Source organism: Ovis canadensis, chromosome 16 (genome assembly GCF_042477335.2).
Source record: "Ovis canadensis isolate MfBH-ARS-UI-01 breed Bighorn chromosome 16, ARS-UI_OviCan_v2, whole genome shotgun sequence".
Classification (NCBI taxonomy): Eukaryota; Metazoa; Chordata; class Mammalia; order Artiodactyla; family Bovidae; genus Ovis; species Ovis canadensis.
The window spans coordinates 52,295,392-52,313,800 of record NC_091260.1 but is presented as its reverse complement, the minus strand read 5'-3'; the positions used below and the strand labels follow the sequence as shown (position 1 = coordinate 52,313,800).

At 41.9% G+C, this 18,409-nt stretch overlaps 1 protein-coding gene across 4 annotated transcripts in view; it reads right to left on the bottom strand.

Annotated features, from left to right (window-relative positions):
- PRLR (prolactin receptor) overlaps positions 1-18,409 on the bottom strand; it is a 189,839-nt gene that overhangs the window by 48,822 nt on the left and 122,608 nt on the right. For all 4 annotated transcript variants that reach the window (XM_069555935.1, XM_069555933.1, XM_069555934.1 and 1 more), the window contains exon 2: positions 17,799-17,859. The gene's annotated coding sequence lies outside the window, so the exon portion shown is untranslated. The remainder of the gene's footprint in view (positions 1-17,798; positions 17,860-18,409) is intronic.

The window sequence follows — 18,409 nt, the reverse complement described above, 5'->3', positions numbered from 1 at the left end:
TTCATACTGTTCATACTGTTCATGGGGTTCTCAAGGCAAGAATACTGAAGTGGTTTGCCATTCCCTTCTCCAGTGGACCACATTCTGTCAGACCTCTCCACCATGACCCGCCCATCTTGGGTTGCCCCGCGGGCATGGCTTAGTTTCATTGAGTTAGACAAGGCTGTGGTCCTAGTGTGATTAGATTGACTAGTTTCCTGTGAGTATGGTTTCAGTGTGTCTGCCCTCTGATGCCCTCTTGCAACACCTATCATCTTACTTGGGTTTCTCTTACCTTGGGCATGGGGTATCTCTGGAGTACGTCAAGGCTGTATACTGTCACCCTGCTTATTTAACTTATATGCAGAGTACATCATGAGAAACTCTGGACTGGAAGAAACACAAGCTGGAATCAAGATTGCCAGGAGAAATATCAATAACCTCAGATATGCAGATGACACCACCCTTACGGCAGAAAGTGAAGAGGAACTAAAAAGCCTCTTGATGAAAGTGAAAGAGGAGAGCAAAAAAGTTGGCTTAAAGCTCAACATTCAGAAAACGAAGATCATGGCATCTGGTCCCATCACTTCATGGGAAATAGATGGGGAAACAATGGAAACAGTGTCAGACTTTATTTTTTGGGGCTCCAAAATCACTGCAGATGGTGACTGCAGCCATGAAATTAAAAGATGCTTACTCCTTGGAAGAAAAGTTATGACCAACCTAGATAGCATATTCAAAAGCAGAGACATTACTTTGCTGACTACAGTCCGTCTAGTCAAGGCTATGGTTTTTCCAGTGGTCATGTATGGATGTTAGAGTTGGACTGTGAAGAGGCTGAGCGCCAAAGAATTGACGCTTTTGAACAGTGGTGTTGAAATAGACTCTTGAGAGTCCCTTGACTTGCAAGTCCCTTGCAAGAAGATCCAACCAGTCCATTCTGAATGAGATCAACCCTGGGATTTCTTTGGAAGGAATGATGCTAAAGCTGAAACTCCAGTACTTTGGCCACCTCATGAGAAGAGTTGACTCATTGGAAAAGACTTTGATGCTGGGAGGGACTGGGGGCAGGAGGAGAAGGGGCCGACAGAGAATGAGATGGCTGGATGGCATCACTGACTCAATGGACGTGAATCTGAGTGAACTCCGGGAGTTGATGATGGACAGGGAGGCCTGGCGTGCTGTGATTCATGGGGTCGCAAAGAGTCGGACACGACTGAGTGACTGAACTGAACTGAACTGAAAGTAATTCTTTCTTCACTATTGCTTTATATGTTTGATTATCATTTTGATTTTTTTTTTCAGTTCTCTGGACAATGGCATATTTAGTGCTGGGACTCATTAGAAGTAAAAATCCAGTAATTACTCTTGTCTTTTAAACTGTTGTTTGAGTGTGCATGCTCTGGCAAAGGAAATATGGAATCTCACCGGTCATTTAGCCTGGTATATAAATGATCCCCACATCATGAGACATTTTCTCAAATTTGAGAAAAATCACAAATATTTGGTACCAACTATTGGAAGTCCTATAAATAAACTCATCTGGTTCAGTTTTCTGGATTCTTCTCTAGCAAACAAAAGCCACCTGCATGTTTCAGGGTCTCGAACCATGGACTCAAAGTCTCAGGAGCCAAAAGAACTGTATCTTCCTGTGTCTCAGGCACAGGAAAACAGAGTCAACAGCTCTGGTGCCTGGGCTGCCTTGAGCACCATTTCCTCTGATATTTTCTGGGAGGGTCTTCTGGGAAAAGTTCCTTCGGTGTTCTCAGTCTAGCCCTTTGTTTGGCTGTTCTGAAGGATTAGTTGATAAAGAGTCTGCCTGCCAATGCAGGAGACGGGGGTTTGATTCCTGGGTCAGGAATATTCCCCTGTGATAGGAAATGGCAATCCATTCCAGTATTCTTACCTGGAGAATCCCCATAGACAGAGGAGCCTGGAGGGGTACAGACTATGGGGTCACAAAGAGTCAGACATGATGGAGCACACCTCATGCATGGAGGGTTATTTGGTAACAAAGAGTCCATGAGATGGTTGGGGCTTGGGACTAGATGTGAACTGAGGCTGCAGCATGATCCAGGTGGAGACCACGTCCTTTGGAGCTGACACACTTACAGATCTGGACAGGTACAAAGTGACCCCAATCACCTGAGATGTGACGCAAGCAGCAGAAAGTGGTGTCTAGAGCTGGTTCTGCTCTTTCTCAGTCAGACTGATTTTGGCCCATCTCTTCCTCTTTCTGAGATGAATTTCTTCTAATAGAGAGGGTTCAGAGGCTCCCATCTGTCTGTCTTTCCTCAGTCCATTATTGTGAGGATGAGACGAATGGAGATTATGAAAGTAGTCCATGGGACTGCCAGTGCCATTTATATACAGGCAAAACAACCAATCGGATTCCATATTTCCTTTGCCAGTGTGTGCACATGTCCAAAGACAGCTATGCAGAGTAGTTACTGGATTTTCACTTTTAATGAGTCCCAGTAGTCAATAAGGATCCTCCATGTCCCTCAGAGTCTATGAGCAGAGGTCTAAGTCTGGATGGAGAAGGTACTCCGGTCTCCCTGAAGGTCTTGATTTGGGAACTCTCAAACATCCTTGCTTTAGGACTCTTGGATACTGAGGGGCTGCTGTGTGCTACCTGGTGATGATCTCCCTTTGGCTGGGACCTGGTGACTCCTGTGACACTCTCAGTTCAGGATTCAGGACAGGGTCTCTTGGTTCACAAGGAAGCACAGACCCCAGGGGCCCATACGGTAGAGGCAATAGGGCCCAAAGCCCATGCCAGTCTCTCCATTATTTGCTGGTGTCAACACGAAGAGCTTTGTGGTAGGGTGGATGCACGTTTGCTCAGGGCTGGACCCTTGGCAAAGCAAACACAGTTGGCCTTTGGTGAATTTTTGCTTTCTCTTTGACCTTCTGTTCTCTCTCTGACTCTTTTTTGTCCTTCCCTACACAGCTGGTGATTTCAGGCTCCCTCTGGTTCCCAGAACTCTACACTGGCAGTACTAGCAAATCTGAAAGGAAAGTGGCACAAGACTTTCTACAATGATGGCAAAGATCTATGTATTCTCTTTCCAATGTGGCAGCCACAGCCATATGTGATTGTCGAATGTTTGAAAGGTGGCCAGTGTGACTAAGGAACTGAATTTTTAATACTATTTAATCTTAACAAACTTACATTAAAATGGCTGCATGAAGCCAGTGGCTAGTGTATTGAACTGTGCAGGTGTGGAGCTCAATACCTCAATCATTTCAGTCCTTTTACTCTCATCACAATTAATCTGTTCTGCAGATGATGGATAAAGAAGATGTAGTACAGGACTTCCCTGGTGGTCCAGTAGTAAAGAATCTGCCTGCCAAGCCTGGGGATGTGGGTTCAATCCCTAGTCCAGGAAGATCCCACAATGCCCGCGGGGCAACTAATAAGCCTATGTGCCACAACTACTGAGTCTGAGCTCTAAAGCCTGTGCTCCATAGCAAGAGAAGCCATTGCAATGAGAAGCCTGCACACTGCAACAAAGAGTAGCCCCCGCTCGCCGCAACTAGAGAAAGCCTGCATGTAGCAACAAAGACCCAGCACAGCCAAAAATAAGTAAATAAATAAACACATAAAAATAAAATAAAAATAAATCATGTAACACAAATGTACAATGGACTGCTACTCAGTCACTAAAAAGAATGAGATAATGCCATTTGCAGTAACATGCATGCAACTAGAGATGATCATACTAAATGAAGTAAGTCAGAAAGAGAAAGACAAATATCATATGATATCATTTATATGTGGAATCTAAAATATGACACAAATGAACCTATCAGCAAATCAGAAACAGCCTCCTGGACACAGAAAACAGACTTGTGGTTGCCAAGGAGAGGGGGTTGGGGGAAGGATGGGGTGGAAGGTTGGGGTTAGCGGATATAAGCTATTATATATAGAGTGGATAAACAACAAGGTTCTACTATACAGCACATGGAACTATATTCAACATCCTATGATAAGCCCTAATGAAAAAGAATATAAAAGGAATATATATATATATATATATATATATATATATATATATATCACTTTGCTAAACAGAAGAAATTAACACAACATTGTAAATCAAAATTCTTACCAGTAAATTAAAATCTTACTCCTATTAGGTAAATGTGTAGGTTTTCCACAATGCCATACTTTAGTCAATGCAGAGGCTCAAATGACAGGCATTTGAAGGACTCTGGCATGCAAGCCTGGTAGGTGAAAAGATTACAGGTTTAGAGCTTTAGATTCACTTCAAAGTATATGCTATGGACAGGCATATCCTCCCTGGTGCCCTGGGCTGCTCTGCAGTTCCTGCTAGTCTCTTAAAGCCTGGAGAGAGTTAAGGTTAAAGCTGTGTAGATGGGAGCCTGGGAAAGAACTGGAGGTGGAAGGGTTGGAATGGGCAGAGCCCAAAGAATGCCAAGACCTTGCAAAAGAACCTGGCATGCCCGTCAGAGTGGCATTCTGTTCCACCCTGGGTGGGGAGGTGTCAGAGAAAGGTTGTTAGGGAGAGATCACTGCCATGGGGACAGGCTTGAAGGGTTAATAGTTTGAAAAGACCAGAAACCATACTGAAGGCCACAAAACGGACTGTGGCCCTTGCAGTGGGGTCACAGACGGGAATTGGAATTCTACTCTTAATTCCAATCCCCCTTTTTATTTCCTTCTAAATTCTTTTCTGAACATTGCTTTTTTGGATGTTCCTTTCACCCTGAAACTGAGCAGTATTTCTGTTTCTCTTGGACAACCAGGGGACAGCTCTCAAGTTCTTGCCTGTGTTTTCATATACCTACTGGCATCAGAAGCCAACACTTTCATGTCAAATACTAACTAGGTTGGGTAAAGGGTGAAGATAAAGAGGGGTGGATGCACTTTATATTTCTAAACAGGCTTCCCAGGTGGCTCAGTGGTAAAGAACTTGTATACCAATTCAGGAGGTGTAAGAGACTTGTGTTTGATCCCTGGGTTGGGAAGATCCCCTGGAGGAGGGCATGGCAACCCTCTCCAGTATTCTTGTCTGCAGAATCCCGTGGACAAAGGAGCCTGCTGAGCTACAGTTCATACAGTCACAAAGAGTCAGATGTGACTGAGGTGACTTAGCATGCACGCACATACATATAAACAAAAAAGAGTCACCAATGCCCTCGCCTCCCCACCCCACCTCAGATCACACTGTGTTTTTCTGGACCTCCCAAAGGTAAGGGTTGCTCAAGTGTTCAGTGTTATCCTTCCTTCTCTCGTTTGTCTTTTACTCAACCAAATCTCACGAGGCATTTGGCATCAAGGAGCAGAAGCTTCGGAAGAAGAAACTCTGAGAAGCCTGCAGTCTGGCTGGGTTGACACTCCAGTTGTAATGTTACCAAGTATTCCTGGACTTTCAGCCACAGGGTCTTGTTGTGTGGAAGCTTTTTGACAACTCATGGCATCTCCTTCTCCAAGTCCTTGCTGATGTCTACTCTCTGAACACTATTGATTCCAATCTACTTGCATGAAAAATATAAGTTCTTGCTAGGCCAAGGTAACTAAGAGCAGGGCTTTTCCACTGGTGGGCACTGGTTGGAGGATTTTGCTTCCCCTAACCCAGGGGACATTTGGCAATGTCTAGAAATATGATTTTATTGTCACTACTTGAGGGGGTGGAATTTGTCCTCTCTGGAACCTTAGTCAACATCTGAAGACATGGTTGATCATTACAAGTGGGGTGAGGGGAAGAATATTGCCATTTGTTGGGTTGAATCAAGGGGTGCTGCCAAGCATGCTACAATGCACAAAAGAGCCCCACAACAAAGAATTATCTGTTCTAGAGCATCAGCAGTGTTAAAAGTAAGAAACTCTGGCCCAGAGGGAAAGTCCAGGCTGGATTCTTGACACTGAAGCATCAGAATGTGAGAGTCATTCAGTTGTGTCTGACTCTTTGCAACCCAATGATCTATACAGTCCATGGGATTCTCTAGGCCAAATACTGGAGTGGGTAGCCTTTCCCTTCTCCAGGGGATCTTCCCAACCCAGGGATTGAACCCAGATATCCCACATTGCAGGCAGATTCTTTACCAGCTGACCCATAAGGGAAGCCCAAGAATACTGGAGTGGGTAGCCTGCCCTTTCTCCCAGTGGATCTTCCCAACCCAGGTCTCGAACCAGGGTCTCCTACATTGCAAGAAGATTCTTTACCAACTGAGCTTTCAGGGAAGCATCAGCGGTCCTCAAAAGATCATCATTTTCAATGTTGGAAGGCTAGTAAGTATCCTGGGATAGATTTAGGATATCATAGAATAATTTTGGCCAGAATTCTCATCTATTCATGGCTTCAGTTCAGTTCAATTGCTCAGTCATGTCTGACTCTTTGCGACCCCATGAATTGCAGCATGCCAGGCTTCCCTGTCCATCACCAACTCCTGGGGTTCACCCAAACTCATGGCCACCAAGTCGGTGATGCCATCCAGCCATCTCATCCTCTGTCGTCCCCTTCTCCTCCTGCCCCCAATCCCTCCCAGCATCAGAGTCTTTTCCAATGAGTCAACTCTTTGCATGAGGTGGCCAAAGTATTGGAGTTTCAGCCTTAGCATCAGTCCTTCCAATGAACACACAGGACTGATCTCCTTTAGGATGGATTGCTTGGATCTCCTTGCAGTCCAAGGGACTCACAAGAGTCTATTTCAACACCACAGTTCAAAAGCATCAATTCTTTGGCGCTCAGCTTTCTTCACAGTCGAACTCCCACATCCATACATGACCACTGGAAAAACCATAGCCTTGACTAGACGGACCTTTATTACCAAAGTAATGTGTCTGCTTTTGACTATGCTATCTAGGTTGGTCATAACTTTCCTTCCAAGGAGTAAGCATATTTTAATTTCATGGCTGCAATCACCATCTGTAGTGATTTTGGAGCCCCCCCAAATAAAGTCTGACACTGTTTCCACTGTTTCCCCATATATTTCCCATGAAGTGATGGGACCAGATGCCATGATCTTTGTTTTCTGAATGTTGAGCTTTAAGCCAAATTTTCCACTCTCCTCTTTCACTTTCATCAAGAGGCTTTTTAGGTCCTATTCACTTTCTGCCATAAGGGTGGTGTCATCTGCATATCTGAGGTTATTGATATTTCTCCCAGCAATCTTGATTCCAGCTTGTGCTTCTTCCAGCCCAGCGTTTCTCATGATGTACTCTGCATATAAGTTAAATAAGCGGGGTGACTATATACAGCCTTGAGCACTCCTTTCCTATTTGGAACCAGTCTGTTGTTCCATGTCCAGTTCTAACTGTTTCTTCCTGACCTGCATATAGGTTTCTCAAGAGGCAGGTCAGGTGGTCTGGAATTCCCATCTCTTTCAGAATTTTCCACAGATATCATGATCCACACAGTCAAAGGCTTTGGCATAGTCAATAAAGCAGAAATAGATGTTTTTCTGAAACTCTCTTGCTTTTTCGATGATACAGTAGATGTTGGCAATTTGATCTCTGGTTCCTCTGCCTTTTCTAAAACCAACTTGAACATCAGGAAGTTCATGGTTCATGTACTGCTGAAGCCTGGCTTGGAGAATTTTGAGCATTACTTTACCAGTGTGTGAGATGAGTGCAATTGTGCAGTAGGTTGAGCATTCTTTGGCATTGCCTTCCTTTGGGATTGGAATGAAAACTGACCTTTTCCAGTCCTGTGGCCACTGCTGAGTTTTCCAAATTTGCTGGCATATTGAGCACAGCATTTTCACAGCACTATTTTTCAGGATTTGTAATAGCTCAACTGGAATTCCATCACTTCCACTAGCTTTGTTCATAGTGATGCTTTCTAAGGCCCACTTGACTTCACATTCCAGGATGTCTGGCTCTAGGTGAGTGATCACACCATCGTGATTATCTGGGTCGTGAAGATCTTTTTTGTACAGTTCTTCTGTGTATTCTTGCCACCTCTTCTTAATATCTTCTGCTTCTGTTAGGTCCATACCATTTCTGTCCTTGATTGAGCCCATCTTTGCATGAAATATTCCCTTGGTATCTCTAATTTTCTTGAAGAGATCTCTAGTCCTTCCCATTCTGTTCTTTTCCTCTATTTCTTTGCATTGATTGCTGAAGAAGGCTTTCTTATCTCTTCTTGCTATTCTTTGGAACTCTGCATTCAGATGCTTATATCTTTCCTTTTCTCCTTTGTTTTTCACTTCTCTTCTTTTCACAGCTATTTGTAAGGCCTCCTCAGACAGCCATTTTGCTTTCTTGCATTTCTTTTCCATGGGGACGGTCTTGATCCCTGTCTCCTCTACAATGTCACGAACCTCTGTCCAAAGTTCATCAGGCACTCTATCTATCAGATCTAGCCCCTTAAATTATTTCTCACTTCCACTGTATAATCATAAGGGATTTGATTTAGGTCATACCTGAATGGTCTAGTGGTTTTCCCTACTTTCTTTAATTTAAGTCAGAATTTGGCGATAAGGAGTTCATGATCTGAGCCACAGTCAGCTCTTGGTCTTGTTTTTGTTGACTGTATAGAGCTTCTCTACCTTTGGCTGCAAAGAATATAATCAATCTGATTTCAGTGTTGACCATCTGGTGATGTCCATGTGTAGAGTCCTCTCTTGTGTTGTTGGAAGAGGGTGTTTGCTATGAACAGTGTGTTCTCTTGGCAAAACTCTATTAGCCTTTGCTCTGCTTCATTCCGGATTCCAAGGCCAAATTTTCCTGTTACCCCAGGTGTTTCTTGACTTCCTACTTTTGCATTCCAGTCCCCTATAATGAAAAGGATATATTTTTTTGTATGTTAGTTCTAAAAGGTCTTGTAGGTCTTCATAGAACTGTTCAACTTCAGCTTCTACAGCCTTACTGATTGGGGCAAAGACTTGGATTACTGTGATATTGAATGGTTTGCCTTGGAAACGAACAGAGATCATTCTGTCAGTTTTGAGATTGCATCCAAGTACTGCATTTTGGACTCTTTTGTTGACCATGATGGCTACTCCATTTATTCTAAGGCAATCCTGCCCACGGCAGTTGATATAATGGTCATCTGAGTTAAATTCACCCATTCCAGTCCATTTTAGTTTGCTGATTCCTAGAATGTCGATGTTCACTCTTGCCATCTCTTGTTTGACCACTGCCAATTTGCCTTGATTCATGGACTTGACATTCCAGGCTCCTATGCAATATTGCTCTTTACAGCATTGGACCTTGCTTCTATCACCAGTCACATCCACAGCTGTGTATTGTTTTTGCTTTGGCTCCATCCCTTCATTCTTTCTGGAGTTATTTCTCCACTGATCTCCAGTAGCATATTGGGCACCTACTGACTTGGGGAGTTCCTCTTTCAGTATCCTATCATTTTGCCTTTTCATACTGTTCATGGGGTTCTCAAGGCAAGAATACTGAAGTGGCTTGCCATTCCCTTTTCCAGTGGACCACATTCTGTCAGACATCTCCACCATGACCCACCCGTCTTGGGTGGCCCCAAATGGCATGGCTTAGTTTCACTGGGTTAGACAAGGCTGTGGTCTGTGTAATCAGGTTGACTAGTGTTCTGCGATTATGGTTTCAGTGTGTCTCCTCTCTGATGCCCTCTCACAACACCTACCGTCAGTTTCATATTTTCATGAGTCCTTAACTTCCTCTGAACGATAGAGTGCATCCTCAGGGTGACACAGGTTGACCAGGTCAAACTGGTCTCCAAGGGTCTAGGTTCCATTTTACTGTAGTGTATACAGAGGGAGATTTGGTTCCTCCATCTGTCAAATGGACTCATAATACTTCATGACCCATTTATCAGGTTATGAAGTATTATCAGATACCAGCTGGGCCTGGTATCTTAGGGAGATGGAATTGGAGCATGGTATGTGAGTTGGCATGAAGAGGGAACATGTGAGGTAAGTACTTCTATCCGACTCCAACTCCAGAATGGCAAGAGGATATTGTAGGTGGGGAGAGGGAACCAGTAACTTGTGAGATCCAAGTTAGCAGATTGTGCCTGGCGCTCAGTGGGTCATGGGGCCATGAAGTGACTTTCCTTGTGGGTAGTGGATGGGGGAGTTGCAGAGCCCAGCATATATCAATCTTTCCATAAGGACTGTTAGTGAGTTGAGAGGGAGAGGACATGCAGCTGTTACAATATTCAGGGGCTGAAAGGGGGACAGGAAGCCATGGCAAGAATTTATGCAAAGGGACTTCCATGGTGGTCCAAATGCTAAGACTCTGCACTCTCAACACAGGATGCCTGGGTTCAATCTCTGGCAGGGGAACTAGATCCCACATGCTGCAACTAAGAATTCACATGCTGCAAGAAGAACCAGGTGCAGCCAAATAAATAAATATTTAAAAAAATTTTATGCAGAGCTTCTTGGGAAAATAAAAGCAAACATGAAACTTCTTTTTTTCTGATTTTATAAGAATAAAACAGTCAGGGGTAGTCCTAAGATGGCGGAGGAATTGGACAGGGAGCTCACTTTCCCCCCCAAATTCACCAAAAGAACATTTGAACACTGAGTAAATTCCACAAAACAACTTCTGAATGCTGTCAGAGGACATCAGGCACCCAGAAAAGCAGCCCATTGTCTTCGAAAGGAGGTAGGAAAAAATATAAAAGATTAAAAGAGAGACAAGCTCCTTCCAAAGGTCCCACACAGGCACTGCTGCACTCAGTGCCCCCAACTCTGCAGCAGGCCACCGTCAACCCACCCCTCTACTGGAGACTCTGAACACTCCTGGTGTAACTTTGAGGCACTGCATCAGATACTATATATGCATCAACTCTTTTCTTAAAGCACCATTCAAGATTTTTAATCTTTGCTCTTTGGTATTTGTTATCAATTTTGTACTTTTAAGAACCCAATCTTCAGTACCCATTTTTACTTGGGAGCGAGATTACTGGCTTGACTGCTCTCTCCCCCTTTGGACTCTCCTTTTTCTCCACCAGGTCTCCTGTGTCTCCTCCCTACCCCCTCTCTTCTCTACCCAACTCTGTGAATCTCTGTGTGTTCCAGATTGTGGAGAACACTTAGGGAACTGATTACTGGCTGGATCTGTCTCTCCCCTTTTGATTCCCCCTTTTTATCCTCCTGGTCACCTCTGTCTCCTTCCTCCCTCTTCTTTTCTCTGTATAACTCTGTGAACATCTCTGAGTGGTCCAGTTGTGGAGTGCACATAAGGAAGTGATTACTGGCTAGCTTGCTGTCTCCTCTTTTGATTCTACCTCATCTCATCCTCATCACCTCTAACTCCCTCCTCCCTCTTCTCTTCTCCATGTAACTCTGTGAGCCTCTCTGGGTGTTTCTCACTGTGGAGAAACTTCTCATCTTTAACCTAGATTTTTTGTCAACAGTGCTGTATAAAAGGAGAAGTCTTGAGACTACTGTAAAAATAAGACTGAAACCCAGAAGCAGGAGGCTTAAGTTCAAACCCTGAGAACACCAGAGAACTCCTGACTCCAGGAAACATTAATTGACAGGAGCTCATCAAATGCCTCCATACCTACACTGAAACCAACCACCACCCAAGGGCCAACAAGTTCCAGAGAAAGACATACCATGCAAATTCTCCAGCAACACAGGACCACAGCCCTGAGCTCCAATATACAGGCTGCCCAAAGTCACTCCAAAACCACTGACATCTCATAACTCATTACTGGACACTTCATTGCACTCTGGAGAGAAGAAATCCAGCTCTACCCACCAGAACACCGACACAAGCTTCCCTAACCAAGAAACCTTGACAAGCCACCTGTACAACCCTACCCACAGTGAGGAAACTCCACAATAAAGAGAACTCCACAAACTGCCAGAATACAGAAAGACCACCCCAAACTCAGCAATATAAACAAGATGAAGAGATAGAGGAATACCTAGCAGGAAAAGGAACAGGTAAATGCCCACGAAACCAAAGAGGAAGAGATAGGGAATCTACCTGATAAAGAATTCCAAATAATGATAGTGAAAATGATCCAAAATCTTGAAATCAAAATGGAATCACAGATAAATAGCCTGGAGACAAGGACTGAGAAGATGCAAGAAAGGTTTAACAAAGACCTAGAAGAAATAAAAAAGAGTCAATTTATAATGAATAATGCAATAAATGAGATCAAAAACACTCTGGAGGCAACAAATGGTAGAATAACAGAGCCAGAAGATAGGATTAGTGAATTGAATTAGAAGATAGAATGGTAAAATAAATGAATCAGAGAGGAAAAAAGAAAAACGAATTAAAAGAAATGAGGACAATCTCAGAAACCTCCAGGACAATGTTAAATGCCCCAACATTTGAATCATAGGAGTCCCAGAAGAAGACAAAAAGAAAGACGATGAGAAAATACTTGAGGAGATAATAGTTGAAAACTTCCCTAAAATGGGGAAGGAAATAATCACCCAAGTCCAAGAAACCCAGAGAGTCGCAAACAGGATAAACCCAAGGCAAAACACCCCAAGACACATATTAACCAAATTAACAAAGATCAAACACAAAGAAAAATATTAAAAGCACCAAGGGAAAAACAATAAATAACACACAAGGGGATTCCCATAAGGATAACAGCTGATCTTTCAATAGAAACTCTTCAGGCCAGGAGGGAATGGCAAGACATACTTAAAGTGATGAAAGAAAATAACCTACAGCCCAGATTATTGTACCCAGCAAGGATCTCATTCAAATATGAAGGAGAAATCAAAAGCTTTACAGACAAGCAAAAGCGGAGAGAATTCAGCACCACCAAACCAGCTCTCCAACAAATGCTAAAGGATCTTCTCTAGACAGGAAACACAACAAGGGTGTATAAACTTGAACCCAAAACAATAAAGTAAATGACAACATATCATACTTAACAATAATTACCTTAAACGTAAATGGATTGAATGCCCCAACCAAAAGACAAAGACTGGATGAATGGATACAAAAACAAGACCCCTATATATGTTGTCTATAAGAGACCCACCTCAAAACAAGGGACACATACAGACTGAAAGTGAAGGGCTGAAAAAAGAAAGCAGGAGTAGCAATACTCATATCAGATAAAATAGACTTAAAACAAAGGCTGTGAAAAGAGACAAAGAAGGACACTACATAGTGATCAAAGGATCAATGCAAGAAGAAGATATAACAATTATAAATATATATGCACCCAACATAGGAGCACCACAATATGTAAGACAAATGCTAACAAGTATGAAAGGGGAAATTAACAATAACACAATAATAGTGAGAGACTTTAATATCCCACTCACACCTATGGATAGATCAACTAAACAGAAAATTAACAAGGAAACACAAACTTTAAATGATACAATAGACCAGTTAGATCTAATTGATATCTATAGGACATTTCACCCCCAAACAATGAATTTCACCTTTTTTCTCAAGCGCACACAGAACCTTCTCCAGGATAGATCACATCCTGGGCCATAAATCTAACCTTGGTAAATTAAAAAAAAATTGGAATCAATCCATGCATCTTTTCTGACCACAATGCAGTAAGATTAGATCTCAATTGCAGGAGAAAAACTATTAAAAATTTCAACATATGGAGGCTGAACAACACGCTGCTGAATAACCAACAAATCACAGAAGAAATCAAAACATGCATAGAAATGAATGAAAATGAAAACACAGCAACTCAAAACCTGTTCAGTTCAGTTCAGTTCAGTCACTCACTCAGTCGTGTCCGACTCTTTGTGACCCCATGAATCGCAGCACGCCAGACCTTCCTGTCCATCATCAACTCCTGGAGTTCACTCAGATTCACGTCCATCGAGTCAGTGATGCCATCCAGTCATCTCATCCTCTGTCGTCCCCTTCTCCTCCTGCCCCCAATCCTTCCCAGCATCAGAGTCTTTTTCAATGAGTCAACTCTTCACATGAGGTGGCCAAAGCACTGGAGTTTCAGCTTTAGCAGCATTCCTTCCAAAGAAATCCCAGGGTTGATCTCCCTCAGAATGGACTGGTTGGATCTCCTTGTAGTCCAAGGGACTCTCAAGAGTCTTCTCCAACACCACAGTTCAAAAGCATCATTTTTTTGGTGCTCAGCCTTCTTCACAGTCCAACTCTCACATCCATACATGACTACTGGAAAAAACCATAGCCTTGACTAGACGGACCTTAGTTGGCAAAGTAATGTCTCTGCTTTTGAATATGCTATCTAGGTTGGTCATAAATTTTCTTCCAAGGAGTAATACCTGTGGGACACTGTAAAAGCAGTGCTAAGGGGAAAGTTCATAGCAATACAGGCATACCTTAAGAAACAAGAAAAATGTCAAATAAATAACCTAACTCTACAACTAAAACAACTAGAAAAAGAAGAAATGAAGAACCCCAGGGCTACTAGAAGGAAAGAAATCTTAAAAATTAGGGCAGAAATAAATGCAAAAGAATCAAAAGAGACCATAGCAAAAATCAACAAAGCCAAAAGCTGGTTCTTTGAAAGGATAAATAAAATTGACAAACCATTAGCCGGACTCATCAAGGAACAAAGAGAGAAAAATCAAATCAATAAAATTAGAAATGAAAATGGAGAGATCACAACAGACAACACAGAAATACAAAGGATCATAAGAGACTACTATCAGCAATTATATGCCAGTAAAATGGACAACTTGGAACAAATGGACAAATTCTTAGAAAAGTACAACTTTCCAAAACTGAACCAGGAAGAAATAGAAAATCTTAACAGACACATTACAAGCATGGAAATTGAAACTGTAATCAGAAATCTTCCAGCAAATAAAAGTCCAGGTCCAGACGGTTTCACAGCTGAATTCTACCAAAAATTTAGAGAAGAGCTAACACCTATCCTACTCAAACTCTTCCAGAAAATTTCAGAGGAAGGTAAACTTCCAAACTCATTCTATGAGGCCACCATCACCCTAATACCAAAACCTGACAAAGATGCCACAAAAAAGGAAAACTACAGGCCAAGATCACTGATGAACATAGTTGCAAAAATCCTTAACAAAATTCTAGCAATCAGAATCCAACAACACATCAAAAAGATCATACATCATGACCAAGTGGGCTTTATCCCAGGGATGCAAGGATTCTTCAATATCTGCAAATCAATCAATGTAATACACCACATTAACAAATTGAAAAATAAAAGCCATATGATTATCTCAATAGATGCAGAGAAAGCCTTTGACAAAACTCAACATCCATGTATGATAAAAACTCTCCAGAAAGCAGGAATAGAAGGAACATACCTCAGCATAATAAAAGCTATATATGACAAACCCACAGCAAACATTATCCTCAATGGTGAAAAATTGAAAGCATTTCTCCTAGAGTCAGGAACAAGACAAGGGTGCCCACTCTCACCACTACTATTCAACAGAGTTTTGGAAGTTTTGGACACAGCAATCAGAGCAGAAAAAGAAATAAAAGGAATCAAAATTGGAAAAGAAGAAGTAAAACTCTCACTGTTTGCAGATGACATGATCCTGTACATGGAAAACTCTAAAGACTCCATCAGAAAATTACTAGAGATAATCAATGAATATAGTAAAGTTGCAGGATATAAAATCAACACACAGGAATCCCTTGCATTCCTATACACTAATAATGAGAAAACAGAAAGAGAAATTAAGGAAACAATTCCATTCACCTTTGCAACGAAAAGAATAAAATACTTAGGAACATACCTACCTAAAGAAACTAAAGACCTATATATAAGAAACTATAAAACACTGGTGAAAGAAATCAAAAAGGACATTAATAGATGGAGAAATAGACCATGTTTATAGATCAGAAGAATCAATATAGTGAAAATGAGTATGCTACCCAAAGCAATCTATAGATTCAATGCAATCCCTATCAAGCTACCAACGGTATTTTTCACAGAGCTAGAACAAATAATTTCATAATTTGTGTGAGATACAAAAAACCTCAAATAGCCAATGCAATCTTGAGAAAGAAGAATGGAACTGGAGGAATCAACCTGCCTGACTTCAGGCTCTACTACAAAGCCACAGTCATCAAGACAGTATGGTACTGGCACAAAGACAGAAATATAGATCAATGGAACCAAACAAAAAGCCCAGAGATAAATCCATGCACCTATGGACACCTTATAGCTGCGTAAGTCCATGCACCTATGGACAAAGGAGGCAAGAATATACAACGGAGAAAAGACAATCTCTTTAACAAGTGGTGCTGGGAAAACTGGTCAATCACTTATAAAAGAATGAAACTAGAACACTTTCTAACACCAAACACAAAAATAAACTCAAAATGGATTAAAGATCTAAACGTAAGACCAGAAACTATAAAACTCCTAGAGGAGAGCATATGCAAAACACTCTCTGACATAAATGACAGCAGGGTGCTCTATGACCCACCTCCTAGAATATTGGGAATAAAAGCAAAAATAAACAAATGGGACCTAATTAAACTTAAAAGCTTCTGCACAACAAAGGAAACTATAAGCAAGGTGAAAAGACAGACTTCAGAATGGAGAAAATAATAGCAAATGAAGCAACTGACAAATAATTAATCTCAAAAATATACAAGCAACTCCTGTAGCTCAATTCCAGAAAAATAAATGACCCAATCAAAAATGGACCAAAGAACTAAACAGGCATTTCTCCAAAAGGAGCTAACAAACACATGAAAAGATGCTCAACATCACTCATTATCAGAGAAATGCAAATCAAAACCACAATGAGGTACCATTTCATGCCAGTCAGAATGGCTGCTATCCAGAAGTCTACAAGCAATAAATGCTGGAGAGGGTGTGGAGAAAAGGGAACCCTCTTACACTGTTGGTGGGAATGTAAACTAGTATAGCCACTATGGAGAACGGTGTGGAGATTCCTTAAAACACTGGAAATAGAGCTACCTTATGACCCAGCAATCCCCCTGCTGGGCATACACACCAAGGAAACCAGAATTGAAAGAGACACATGTACCCCAATATTCATCGCAGCACTGTTTATAATAGCCAGGACATGGAAGCAACCTAGATGTCCATCAGCAGATGAATGGATAAGAAAGCAGTGGTACATATACACAATGGAGTATTACTCAGCCATTAAAAAGAATACATTTGAATCAGTTCTAATGAAGTGGATGCAACTGGAGCCTATTATACAGAGTGAAGTAAGCCAGAAAGAAAAACACCAATATGGTATACTAATGCATATATATGGTATTTAGAAAGATGGTAACGATAACCTTGTATGCAAGACAGCAAAAGAGACACAGATGTATAGAACAATCTTTTGGACTCTGTGGGAGAGAACGAGGGTGGGATAATTTGGGAGAATGGCATTGAAACATGTATAATATCATATGTGAAACGAATCGCCAGTCCAGGTTACATGCATGATATAGGATGCTCAGGGCTGGTGCACTGGGATGACCCAGAGGGATGGGATGGGGAGAGAGGTGGGAGGGATGGGGAACACATGTACACCCGTAGTGGATTCATGTTGATGTATGGCAAAACCAATACAATATTGTAAAGTAATTAGCCTCCAATTTAAATAAATACATTTATATTAAAAAAAGAATAAAACAGTCATTGTTGAAATTCTCTCAAGTTCAGAAAACTATACAGAGAAAATTAAAATCTCCCATAACTGCACCCTGAGGAGATATCATGTGTTAACAGGTATGGTATTTTCTTTGACAAAAACAGAGAAGGGTTTTCTGGGTAGGACAGGGTAGGGAGTTGAAAAAGGTATTTGAGAACAGCAGAATGCAACAACGTGGATATTGACAGCTTTGGAATTATTCTGTCTGTGAGCCCAGAGAGAAAAGTCCCTGCTTGAGCTTGGATGAAGCAACAGCAGGACAGATGGGTGGTGTGACAGAGGGGCACGTGTCAAGTTCCCCTTACCTCAGGGTTCACTTGGAAAGCATCCTTAGCATTTGCCTCCATGAACAGAAGCGTTCTTTAGCTGAAAGAGGAAATGACTCATTTTAGCTCAAAGATGACGAAACAGGAGATGCAACTTCTGACTCACTTTGCAGCAATAGCAAGACTGAAATTACTGCACTTAAGTGATGGCATAAGCCAACTCTACCTTTTTTTTTAAAAAAAAAATTAGTTTTCTAGCAACCTTAGTCGCTCAGTCATGTCCAACTACAGACCCCATGGACTGTAGTCCACTAGGCTCCTCTATCCATGGAAAATCCTCCAGGCAAGAATACTGGAGTGGGTCATTCCCTTTCCCAGGGGATCTTCCAAATCCAGGTATCGAACCCAGGTCACCTGCATTGCAGGCAGATTCTTTACCATCTGAGACTCTATGGAAGCCCTCTAGCAACCTTGGTGGTGGTGGTGGTTTAGTCACTAAATCATGTCCGATTCTTGCAACCCCATGGACTGTAGCTAGCCAGGCTCCTCTGCTCATGGGATTCTCCAGGCAAGAATACTGGAGTGGGTTGCCATTTCCTTCTCCTTATTATGAAGTAATTTTAAAACTTATAGATAACTTGAAAAAATAT